This window comes from Vulpes vulpes, chromosome 13 (assembly GCF_048418805.1).
Source record: "Vulpes vulpes isolate BD-2025 chromosome 13, VulVul3, whole genome shotgun sequence".
Lineage (NCBI taxonomy): Eukaryota > Metazoa > Chordata > Mammalia > Carnivora > Canidae > Vulpes > Vulpes vulpes.
In genome coordinates this window covers 3,154,304-3,167,086 of record NC_132792.1, presented here as the reverse complement: position 1 = coordinate 3,167,086, position 12,783 = coordinate 3,154,304, and positions in this window count along the sequence as shown.

Genomic DNA, 12,783 nt, shown 5'->3' with positions numbered 1-12,783 from the left:
AGAACCAATAAAATTATCTCTCTGTCCCTCTCACCTATCTATCTACCTATCTATCATCATCTATTTCTCTCATCTTATCTATCTATCCATCTATCAATCGATCAATCTATTTATCTGGAACACTCATCAGTTATGGTGACTAAGAAGTCTCATGAGCTGTTGTCTGAAGTTGGAGACCAACACAGGAGACCTGGTGCTGTAGTTCAGTCCGAGGGCAGGAGCAGACCAATGCAGGGGAGTCGGGCAGACGAGAATACCTCTTCCTCTGCCTTTTTGTTCTAATGAGGTCCTCAACGGATTGGGTGAGGCTCATCCACACTAGACGTCTTAGTCCACTCGTTCAAACAGTAATCTTTTCTGGAAATACCCTTGAAGACATGCCCAGAATGATATTTAACCAGGAATCTGGGATCTCGTGGGCCAGTCAGGTGGATACATAAAATTACCCATCCCAGAGGCCCTTCTAAGCCGGGGCATGTGAGTGCATAGTCTCCTACCCAGGGAGCAGGGCCCTGCCTGCTGCCATCATCCTTCCACTTCCCTGGAGGCAATGTTCTCCAGTTCTGCCTGGATCCGGAACCTTCTATGCAGGTGGGTAGAGCAGAGACACACGTATCTACCCTCTGCTGGGAGAACTTAGGCAAGGGGCTTTCCCACTAAGAGCTGCATCTTCCATCTTGTGTGTGATGGGGCACTGGAGCTGCCGATCAGGACTGTCCTGAGAGAGCACAGGGGCTAGGCCTCTCTGAGCCTCGATGTCCTCCTCTGGAAAACACTCACTGTCGTCATAAGGATTGAATACAATGAAATGATACATGTAAAGTATCTGGCACATACTACAACCCCTGTTTTAATAATTATCACAAGCAAGAGCATCTTCCAGGGCGGGTGGGGAACAGCAGCCCATGGGCTGCAGGAATACTTGGAGTCAGGCAGGGCAAGGGGGTGGTACCAAATATTTGGTCTGGAGCAGGTGAGGTGTTGGGGTTCAAGGGGACCACCTAGCTTGTAGGATCCAAGTCAAGTGCCCTGGATCCCTGGGACGACCTTTAGTCCTAGACAGGAGCCAAGTACTGAGCAGGTAACTGAGGCTTAAATGCAGTTTCTCAGCATGATGGAGGTTGTAGACCATGGATCTTTTTTTTTTTTTAAGATTTTATTTATTTATTTAAGAGAGAGAGTGAGAGAGCACGAGCTAGGGGAGAGGTAGAGGCAGATGGAGGAGAGGCAGACTTGCCACTGAGCAGGGAACCCGACGCGGGGCTCGATCCCAGGACCCTGGGATGATGACCTGAGCCAAAGGCAAAGCTTCACAGAATGAGCCACCCAGATGCCCCTAGACCATGGGTTTTAGATACAGATGCCCAAAGCTTCCCCACCCAGATAGGATGCAAATACCAAGCAGGAGGGGGAAGCTTATTTCCAGATCCTCCTCCCAGTGAGAGTGTCACCAGGAGAGCAGTCTGGTCTCTGTCAGGACTGGCTCAGAGGAGCACTTCTAACACTGTCTTCTATGAGATGTAAGTAGATGTTTCATGAAAAAGTGGGGGTGAGGGAGGAAGAGAAAGAGAAGGAGGGGAGAAGGAGAGAAGGAAGAGGAGAGGGAGTGAGAGGGGTGGTGGAAAGGAGAGATTAGGAGGAGGAGGAGGAAGGGGGGAGGGGAGGGACAGGGGAGGAGGAGGAGGAGAGGAGGAGGAAGGACAAGGAAAACAACAGCATGATGATTTGGGAAATACCAGGTTAAGCAAATTTGCACAGACTCTGTGGGTGGGAACTCAGAGCACTACAAGCACACCCCAGGATGGCCCTGGATGTCGTGAGCACACCCCAGGATGGCCTGGGATGCTGGGAGCACACCCCAGGATGGCCCCGGACACCGTGAGCACAGCCCAGGACGGCCCAGACACCGTGGCCCACAGGCAGTGGTCCCCAAACTGCTTTGCACAGAGCTAATTTCCACAAAACACTTTGCCCAGGGCAGCCCGGGTGGCTCAGTGGTCTAGCACCCCCTGCAGCCCAGGGTGTGATCCTGGAGACCCAGGATCGAGTCCCACATCGGGCTCCCTGCATGGAGCCTGCTTCTCCCTCTGCCTGTGTCTCTGCCTCTCTCTCTCTCTGTCTCTCATGAATAAATAAATAAAATATTAAAAAAAAAAAAAAAGAAACACTTTGCCCAGCACAGCCTGCTGCCTGGGACGCCATGGAGGCCTGGGGAGGCTGGTGCTGTTGGCAGGGGTCTGGGCCGACGGGGCAGGGGAGGGGTAGGGACGGGCTCAATGCTCCTGGGGTGGGGGAACCCAGAGGTGGGGGGACCCAGGGCCCCGGAGCTGCACGTGCAGCCGTTCTGGGGAAGGACACCCCTGTGAGTGCCACGTCTGAGGCTACAGCATGGCAGGTGCTCATTTCTGTGGAAGCCGCCAGGGGGGATAAGGCCAGGAGGGCATCTCTGCCCAGGTCTAGTTCCTGTGCCAGCCTGATGGGGTTCAGACCAGCTCACCCCCAAACCTGAGCCCTGATGCCCTCCACCCCCAGACCTCCAGGCTCCTCTCTTGAGATCCAACCGGCTTCTCCAGAAGCCTGTCTCCCCCCTTGTCAGGGCAAAATCCGTGCGTCCCGCCCCACCCCATGGCTGTTCTCTCTAAGCGTCTCCTGTTCCGTGAGGTGGGGTGTCACTGACTTGGCTCACACCAAACTTCTTTTGGAGGGGGCTATTGCCAACCAAGGAACCCAAGAGCTACATTTGAGTAAAGGGATTTACAGCAATTTATTGCTTGCCTGCTGCCCCCGGGGAAAAAACCCACGTCCTCTCCTGCACTGGCCCCAGGGCCCTGCTGTGGGAGGAGCTCCCAGTGCTCCAGTTCCAGGCCAGACCCATGCCAGGGATGCATGAATGCATCAGTTCATCAGTTGCATCAGTTCCAGGCCAGACCCATGCCAGGGATTCAGTGAGATCGCTACCCTGCTCCGAGCCTGAGTCTATATGTCAAATAGGAAAGTGCGGAGGGTTGACCCTTCTTCACATCAATACTGAGCTAAGGAGCACCTGGGGGGCTCAGTTGTTGGTTGAGCATGTGACTCTTGGTTTCAGCTCAGGCCTGATCTCAGGGTCCTGACCTGGCGTCTGACAAGCTTTACCTGGACTCCAGAGACCTTTCTTATCTGTATGGCCCAGGGCAACTTACTCAACCCCAAGCCTCAGGTCCTTGTCTGTAAAATATAGACCACAATCAGCTGATGTGCTATTCACCTGTCTGTTCACCCACCACCAGTACCCAGGGCATATGCCTGGCCCCAGCCTGGGGCACCAGGTTACACTGACACCGTCCATGAGGATTAAAGCTGCTGAAAGTCCAGTCCCCCATGAGACAGGGTGGGCACCCAGCAAAACTCGCTTTTATTCCTACCACTTCTCAAGTGAGGAAGCTCCTCTGGCTGCGTGAGCTGCCCAAGGGAAGTCGGATGAGCACTGAGAAGGATGGAAAGGAGGTGGCTCCAGTATCAGGCAGAGAATAGGCCCCCTGTGACCTGGCCTGGACCCCCTGAGTGGAGCTTTCCCCACAGACTCCCTGGAGGAGCAAGGGCAAGGCACCGAGAGGGAGGGCCTGCAGAGTGAGCTCACGGGATAAGGAGGGGCCCAGTCCAGCCCTTCCTGCCAGGGCTGGTCCCCACAAGAACAGGCCCTCTGGTGGGCTGCCTGGGAAATGACCCCCACCCACGACTATGATGCCTTTCGGAGCCAGCCTAGGTCCCATCTGGAGAGAACAGCCATGTGTGGTCTTGACACCAAAGCCTGTGCCTCATTAGGGTGCAGGGAAGGTAACTTCAGGGGGAATGGGCTGTGGAGGGAGGGAGCGAAGGAGGGAGGTTAACGCGCTATATTTGGAAGACCCACACATGTGCCTATCCCAAGCCCTTCAGACTGGACTCTTCCCAGAATTCCACCCTCACCCCTCTCTGCTGCTCATGTGGGAGTCCTGCTCTCACGCACCCTGGGCCCCCAGGTTCTGGTGCTGAGTCATGCCCAAGCTCGGGATCCCATGGGTCCCAGGGCAGCAGATCTGGTGAACGGTCCCTGCACAGGATTCCTGAGGACAGACACACTGTTTTAATAAGAAGGGTAAACTGATGCCCTTGGGAGTTGACTGTGATTTACTTTCTGAGTGTTCCCACCACGACCTGATGTTCCTGACATTCCTCAGTACTCAGGACTGAGTGCTTGCACCTGCCCCCTTCAGGGACACTTTCTGTGCCAGGCCATGCTGGTGGGGCAGGGTATGCCCATCACAATCACCACCCTGACCACAGCTGATAGGCTGGTTTGAACTGGGTGTGGATGCTGGCCTGCGATGCCGGCCACCTCCGGTCCGTGTGGCTGATAGGTGGCCAGCTGGTTAGCTTCTCTCTCTCTCTCTCAGGAGCCTAGCCAGATCTGCAGTGGGTGCTGGTACCAATACTAACAGGCCAGGTAGCGAGAGGCAGCTACACACAGGGCCAAAGGGTGAGCAGATGGGCTTGGTTGTATTTGGTTGTATTTGTGGCTTGTGACAGTTAACTCTATGTGTCAGCTTAGCTGGGCCATGATTCTCAGATACACAGTCAACCATTATTCCGGATGTTACTTTAAAGGTGTTTTTGGATGAGACTTAAGCTGAAGTTGGTGGAAGCTGAATGAAGCAGGTTACCCTCTATGACATGGCGGGAGGAGGGGAGGCTCATCCAATCAATTGAAGGCCTGAGTAGATCCAAAGACTGATTCCCTCCCTCTTGCATCAGACGGCCGGTGGACTTGGATGACAGCACTGGCTCTCCTGGGTCCCCAGGCTGCCAGCCTGTACTGCAGATTTTAGACTTGCCAGCCTCCATAATTGCACAAGCCAATTCCTTAAAGTACATTTCCAGTGTCTCTGGAGGTGACAGGAAGGAAAAGGATGGGGACACATCTTGGAGATAGATGGTCTACATTCCTAAACCCAAACTCCATGTTTCCCCTTAATACTGGTCAGATTAGGGTAAGACCACTGGCCTCCTTGAGCGCCCCATTTTCTTTATACATGGGCTCCTAGATTCCCGAGGCTCTGTGGGCAGCCCCCAGGGCTGCAGATATCTTTCCGTGGGTGGAGGGTTCCCTCCTGTGAGAAAAATGACTCCCTATCTTGTCTACCCAGTGCGGTGACACAGGATGCAGAATGGAAACAGCCAGCATGTCCCACCATCCTCCTCTCCTCCCTGCCTACTGCCTTTCTTTCACTATTAATTCAACCAGTTGTTTAATTCCAGTTATAGTTCATGGTTTTCTGCAGCCAGGAGAGAAGTTCAGACTGAATGACTTCAGACCAAAAACAGCTCCTGAGCAGGAAGTTAGGGATTGTGACTGCTTAGGCCTACAAGGACAGTGAGGGCAGTGCAGAATAGATGAGGCAGGTGGATTGCGGCAAGGGTTGGGCTCCTGCTTCATGCCTTGTATACGCACGGAGAAGTAAACACACAGTCTCTACTGAGCAGAAAGATGTAGTGCTTTGTTGCATCTAAATAGGGCTGATAATGAGCTTGTAGATATGTGTGTGTATACTTTTCATATATATCCAGGTTATATAATGAGGTATGTCAGATATATAAATAGATGACTATTGACATCTCATAACCTATCTGTGTTTATGTGTGTGTATGTTCACACATGACACACAGATATGCATTCATGTGGATATTCACATTCAGAGATGCACATATATTTTTGTATGTATCTATATCTATATCAATAGACTTTTACCAAGCAATGTTGGGCTGTGACTGACAGGCTGTATATCAGCACCTGTACACATTAATGTGATGGGTATAGAATCAAAGACCAGATTTGCACTCTTGGTCTTCTACTTCTATCTGCTTGACCTTCAGACAAGTTGATTGAACTGTCTTGGCTTCATCCTCCTCTGTAGCAGTGGGTTAATGGCCCTTTCCTAGGAGGAGCTTGGTGAGTATCACAGAAGGAAGGTGACTGGATCAGTACCTGCTACAGACCCGGTGCCAGATTTATGGCATCATTCAGTATTTATAGAGTCCTGACAGTGAACCTGGGCCCCAGGCACAGGGGTGGGCAGTGTCTCAGTCCTTGAGGAGCTCACGTGCTAGCAGGGAAACAGATAATGAAATATATACCATAGTCCAGTACTATGTGTGCTGAGGCGAGGGCAGGGACGGGGCTGTGAGATCTCCGAGGATGGGGGTGGACAGTGGAATGTCAGGGGTGCTGCACAGAAGAGGCAGACAGAACATGATGTTCATCATGGAGAGTGGGCAGGAATTGGGGCCAAGAGTGAGGATAGCAGGACAGTGACCCACACAGGTGTACATGCTAAAAGGCACCTAGGATATTCTGAGTGTGCATGCTGTGGGAGTGACCAGGAACATGGGTCCAGTAGGGACACTTGTCACCCTAAATAATTGAATCATTGTTTTGTAGACTAGGGATAAAATTCCAGGTTCTGCCTCTCTTTTCTACAAACTTACTTGTTATATTTCTTTGGGGATGAGGGAAACCCTCTCAAGGCCTTGGTCTTCTTCCTTATAATGAAGACATTGGATAAAATCAGTTTCAAGGCCCAATTTAGTCACCGAGGCCACACAACTACAAATTTGATAATGTCACTTGAGGAGGCTCTGACCGGGGGACCTAGACTCCTGACAATGCCCTTTAAATGTCACTTCATCAAGATTCCCTTCATCATTATTATAATAGTTCTCTTTCTCGCTTGCTCCATAAAATATGACATTAAGTCTGACTTCAAACCCTCAAGAAAACCAATTTGTTAAGCCAATTTGGGAGGATGATTCAGCATCGTACATCAATCTGAAGCTCTTCATCTTGCACCAAACCCCAGCAATGTGGCTGCAGTGTGATCTCCGCACCTACTATGTGCTGGGCACTATTCCAGGCACGGGGGTAGGGAGGGGCACAGAGAGGAAGAGATGTGGTCCTTGTCATCCAAGAATTCACTGTATGGAGAGTCAGAGAATAAAACTGATCATTAAGATGTGCAATGTCAAGATGTTCATTAAAAGAAGCATCAGATGAGGGGCACCTAGGTGGCTCAGTGGTTGAGCATCTACCTTCAGCTCAGGGCATGATCCCAGGGTCCTGGGATTGAGTCCCACATAGGGTTCCCTGCAGGGAGCCTGATTCTCCCTCTGCCTGTGTCCCTGCCTTTCTCTCTCTGTGTCTCTCATGAATAAATAAATAAGTAAAAATCCTAAAAAAAAAAAGAAGAAGAAGAAGAAGCATTAGATGATACAAAAACACACTGAAGATGTACTATATCCAGTCTGGGAGTACATATGAATCTTAGTTGGGACTTAGTTGTATCTCAAAGTGATAAGTTAGGGTGGGAAGGAGGTACAAGGATATATCAGAGGGAACAGTATTGCCAGGTGGGCAGCAATCCATTAAGGCAGTAACAACTCAGGCTAATTCAGTGCTTTCTCTGCCACACAATGGTAGGGCAGGAAGGCAGAGAGAACCCCCTTTGAGTCATACTAATCCTTCATAGAGTGCCCTCTGAAGTTTGGGTGTGGGACACCAAATTCCAAAGACAGGGTACAAGAAAAGATAGCTGAGATAAGCCCCTCTGAGGTCCCTCAAGCCTTAGCTGAATGCTCTAACTATAGCACTGGGGTTTGGTAGCAAGGCAGAGGGAGACCTCCTGAGGTATGGAAAACCAGGAACAGGACTGGAGAAAGAAAACTACTCCTAGAGATCCCAAAAGCCAGTATCTAAGGAGACAGAGAGAGAGAGAAAGAGAGAGAAAATTACCAGTAAAAAATCTGGCAGCATAAAAAGATCACCCGTTTTTTCATTGTTCAGATCCCAAGCAAATGTTTTATGTCTTTTAAAATAATGGGAGGAAGCTGGGACACCTGGGTGGCTCAGTGGTTGATCATCTGCCTTCAGCTCAGGACATGATTCTAGAGTTCTGGGATAGAGCCCCGTATCAGGCTCCCTGCATGGAGCCTGATTCTCCTCCCTCTGCCTATGTCCCTGCCTCTCTCTATGTCTCTCATGAATAAATAAAGAAAATCTCTAAAAAAATAACAAAAATAAAAATAATGGAAGCCAATTGTGGAAAGAGAAAAAAAATCCTAGTTTAAATACAGATTAAGCTGACAAGGCACTCCTTCCCCCCATACCAGTACCCCATCAGGATGAGTATGCTCTTAACCATAGGTATATGTTATTTAGCAAAATCTATATCATTCTTTTATACACAATGTTTGGCCCAGACTAAAAAATCATAAAACATACCAAGAAGCATGAAAGTGTGACCCGTGGTCAAGAGAGGAAACAATCACTAGAAATAGACCCAGAGACAGCCCTGATGTTGGGCTTTCAAAATTTTCAGACAGAGATGGTAAAATAAGTATGAAAAATATGCCAAGGGGCTGAAAATAGTAAAAATGGCATAACATGTGAGCTGCTGGGAAATGTTAATGGAGAGACAGAAACTATAAGAAAGACTTAACTGAAACACCAGAAATGAAAAATATGATTATCAGAAGTGTAGAATCCACATGAAGGGCTCCACAGCAACATGGACAGGAGCAGGAAACATGAACAAACAGGGGAGAATGGCAAATGTCAAGCCAAAACATGTGGAGGAAGGAAAGGGTAAGGCAGCAAGGCAGGGAGCACCAACAGGCGGCAGCAGTAGCAGGCAGTCAGCATGTGTGTGACTGGCGCAGCAGAGCGGGAGAGGCAGCAGAGCTGACAGGCATTTGAAGAGATAGTGCCTGAGGATTTGGGATTTGTAGAATTGCTGAAAGCTATCAACCCACAAAAGCAAGATAACTCCAAACACGGTTAAGTACATGGAAAAACACACCTGGGCACATCATAGGCAAAATGCTGAAAACGAAATAGAAAGAGAAACTATTAAAATAAGCTGGAGAGGGGAAAAATAACCCACACTTCATAAAAGGAAACAGGGATAGAAAACAATGCAGATTTCTCATTAGAAACATAGAAACCAGAAGACGATGGAATAGTGTGTTATTTTCCTCATTTGTCCTCCCGAGCATCTTTTCCTTTTTAGTTTTATTGAGGTATATTGATATACAAAAAAGTTGTAGACTTTTAATGTATGCATCCTGATGAGTTTGGACCTATGAATACACCTATGGTACCATCCACACAAGCTAGGAACTAAATATATCCATCACTGCCCAAAATGTGCATGTTTTGGTGATGGTTTCCTTTTTTTGTTTGTTTTTTTCTGTTTTTGTTTGTTTGTGAGAAGGATACACTCTACAACATACTGAGTACCAGTGGTTAAAAATAATTGGAGTAATATTTTTATTTATTTATTTTTAGTGGAGTAATATTTTTAAAGTGAGAAAGGAAAAAAATCCTGCCAATTTAGAGGACCATATTCAGGGATCCCTGGGTGGCTCAGCGGTTTAGCACCTGTCTTTGGCCCAGGGTGTGATCCTGGAGTCCTGGGATAGAGTCACACATCAGACTCCTGCATGGAGCCTGCCTCTCCCTCTGCCTGTGTCTCTGCCTCTCTCTCTCTCTCTCTATGTCTATCATAAATAAATAAAATCTTTAAAAAAAAAAAAGATTACCATATTCATCAAAAACAGTCTTTATAAACAGAGCCAAAACAAAGATATTTTCAAACAGGTAAAACTGGAGATAGTTCATACCCAGTAGATTTTCACTGTAGTAATACTGAGAGAAATTTTTCAGTTTGAAGGTAAAGAGATGCCAGAAGGAAGTTCAGATCTACCAGGAGGAATGAGGAACATGAGGACAAACAAAACTGGGGATAAATACAAAGTGTCTTTAAAATTATCTGTGTATGTGTGTACATCCACCTGGGTACACACACCCAAGCACATGTATATGCACACAAAAAAGCAATTGGCTTGTTAAGAGCAAAAATAATAATGTGTCACAAGTTTTAAATATTACGGGTTAGAAATGAAAAAAAAACAATGTGACAGCAAGAACAGAAAGGTGGCAGGTGTTCTAAGTGGGATCAGACTCTTAGAAAGTTCTTACCTTACACTAGAAGTTGTGCAATGTTATCTGAAGGTCAACCGTCATATGTCATAGATGTCCACTTGTGTCTTTTCATCCCTAGAGCAACCACTATAAAATAACACAAAGAAATAGATTATACAAGTTTGGTATTTAAGATGAAGAGAAAAGCAAAACTTCTTCCTGAGATTTCTTTTTTAATTGTAATTTTATTTTATTTTATTTTATTTTTAAGAGAGAGAGAATGAGCACAAGCAGGGGGCAGGGCAGAAGGAGAGAGGGGAGAGAGAATCTCAAGCAGACTCCCTGCTGACCGTGAGCCCCATGTGGGGCTGGATCTCATGACCCTGAGATCATGACCTGAGCTGAAATTAAGAGTTAGACACTTAACCGACTGAGCCACCCAGGCACCCCTTTCTCCTGAGATCTGTTAATGCATTTATCTAAGATTCTTGCTACGTTTGGATCCCTTGAGTTTTTTTGTTTGTTTGTTTGTTTGTTTGTTTGTTTTAATGGGCATTTGACAAAATGCTTTTTAACTTTTTTTCTGTATTGCCTTTATTTAAAATATGCTTTATTTACTTCTGGTAATAGTCACTCTCGTGGGTGTTCAGTTCACTGAAACACACACACACAGTCATGTAACCATCACTATAGTTCAGACCCAGAACATTCCTATCGTCGCCTGGAATTACTTCCTGCTGACGCTTTACTGTCACTCTTGCCCTGCTCACTCCTGGTCTCTGGCAGCCACTGATGTGCTCTCTGCTCCCATGATCCTGCCTTTACCTGAACTAGATTTTAAATATATGTAGAAGGTGGCAGTGCAAGAGATGACTTACTATCTTGTACTTTTGCATACAGTGTCTTGAAAAAGTATATTCCATTCTTTTTAAAATAAATTTATTTTTCATTGGTGTTCAATTTGCCAACATACAGAATAACACCCAGTGCTCATCCCGTCAAGCGCCCACCTCAGTGCCCACCCCCCAGTCACCTCCACTCCCTGCCCTCCCCTTCCACCACCCCTAGTTCGTTTCCCAGAGTTAGGAGTCTTTCATGTTCTGTCTCTCTTTCTGATATTTCCCACTTATTTTTTCTCCTTTCCCCTTTACAGTATATTCCATTCTTGAGAAAGCATATATTCCATGCTCTCCATAGATACAGATGCATGTGTCTTGCAATGCATATGTGAAACTTTTCTAAGAACTCCCTAGTATAAATTACTAAAATTGGGTAATTTCTAAGGAGGTCAACAGAGGACATACCATTTATTTCCATTACAAAGGCAGGCATAGTGGAAAAGAGGATCAAAGGACATGGGATGAAGGAGAAAATAAATTCCAAGATGATAAACGGTAACCAATCTTACCAAGAATTATGCTAAATGTAAAATGGTTTAAAAAACCCAAAAGTGAGACAAGGTTTTCCAACTACATATAGAAGCAATACCGTGCTGTTTGCTCTCTATAATGTGCCTACTTTAAACACAGAGACAAGGGAGGTTGAATATTAAAAGAGATACATCATGCAAACAGTAGGCCTACGGAAGCAGGTGTTGTCACATAAATATTGGGAAAGGTGGTTGGTTGGGGACAGACAGATGAAGACGGACATTTTACAATGATAGAAGTGTCCATTTCTCAACAATACACATTCAGGGTGAATTTAAGAATAGAGTTTTGTGAGGGGGCACCTGGGTGGCTCAGTGGTTGAGCATCTGCCTTCAGCTCAGATCATGATCTCAGGGTCCTGGGATCAAGTCCCCCATCGGGCTCCCTGCACGGAGCCTGCTTCTCCCTCTGCCTGTGTCTCTGCCTCTCTCTGTGTGTCTCTCATGAATAAATAAATAAAATCTTTAAAAAAAAAAACTAAGTAAACAGAACTTTTTTTAAAAAAAGTTAAAAACAAAAGAATAGAACTTTGTGAAACACACAGAACCAAATGGATAAAGAGACATTCACTACTACGGCTGGGAATTTGGGCTCCGCTCTCTGAGTAATCGATAAAACAAGTAGATAAAAATCAGTAAAGATATAGGATATTAGAACAATCTATCTCAAGGTTTCTCCAATCAGCACTATTGATATTTTCCATTGGATAATTCTTGGGGGCAGGAGAGTTTTCTGTGGATCGTGGGAAGTTCTCACCTTCGAAGACCTTCTACTGTGAGGTGTCGGGACCAACATCGCCCCAGCTGTGATAACCAGAACCGTTTACAGACATTGCCCAGTGCCCCTTGAAGGCGTCACAAACCATCCCCTGGTTGAGATCCACTGATGGAAGTACAGGCTCGGGCATGAGACAAGTCTACATCATTGTCAAAGGTGTTGAATGCACACACAAGATGTTCTCGGAATGAACCGGAATTCATTTAGAAGATTCCAGTAAGAGTAAGATATCTGGAAAAATCTCCACATATTTGCAAACTAGGAAATGCTTTTTTCCTAAGTAGCCCATGGTCAGAAAAGAGAAGAAATCACAACGGAAATCTGAAAACAATTCACACTGTTCACCCAGGAACGCACAACATGAACACGTCAGGGGACACGCTCAAGACAGTGCTTGCAGGGCCACCAACCATCTGCCGTAAAACCAACGTTAGGGCAAAAGTGTCCATGTTAAGCTCAAAAACCCAGAGAAAATCAACACGAAATAAATTTTAAAAGTAAAATAAAAATAAGAGCAAAAAAAAAAAAATCAATGAGCTGGTAACAGGATGGATGGCGGGAGGCAGCCCAGAGTCTCGGTGA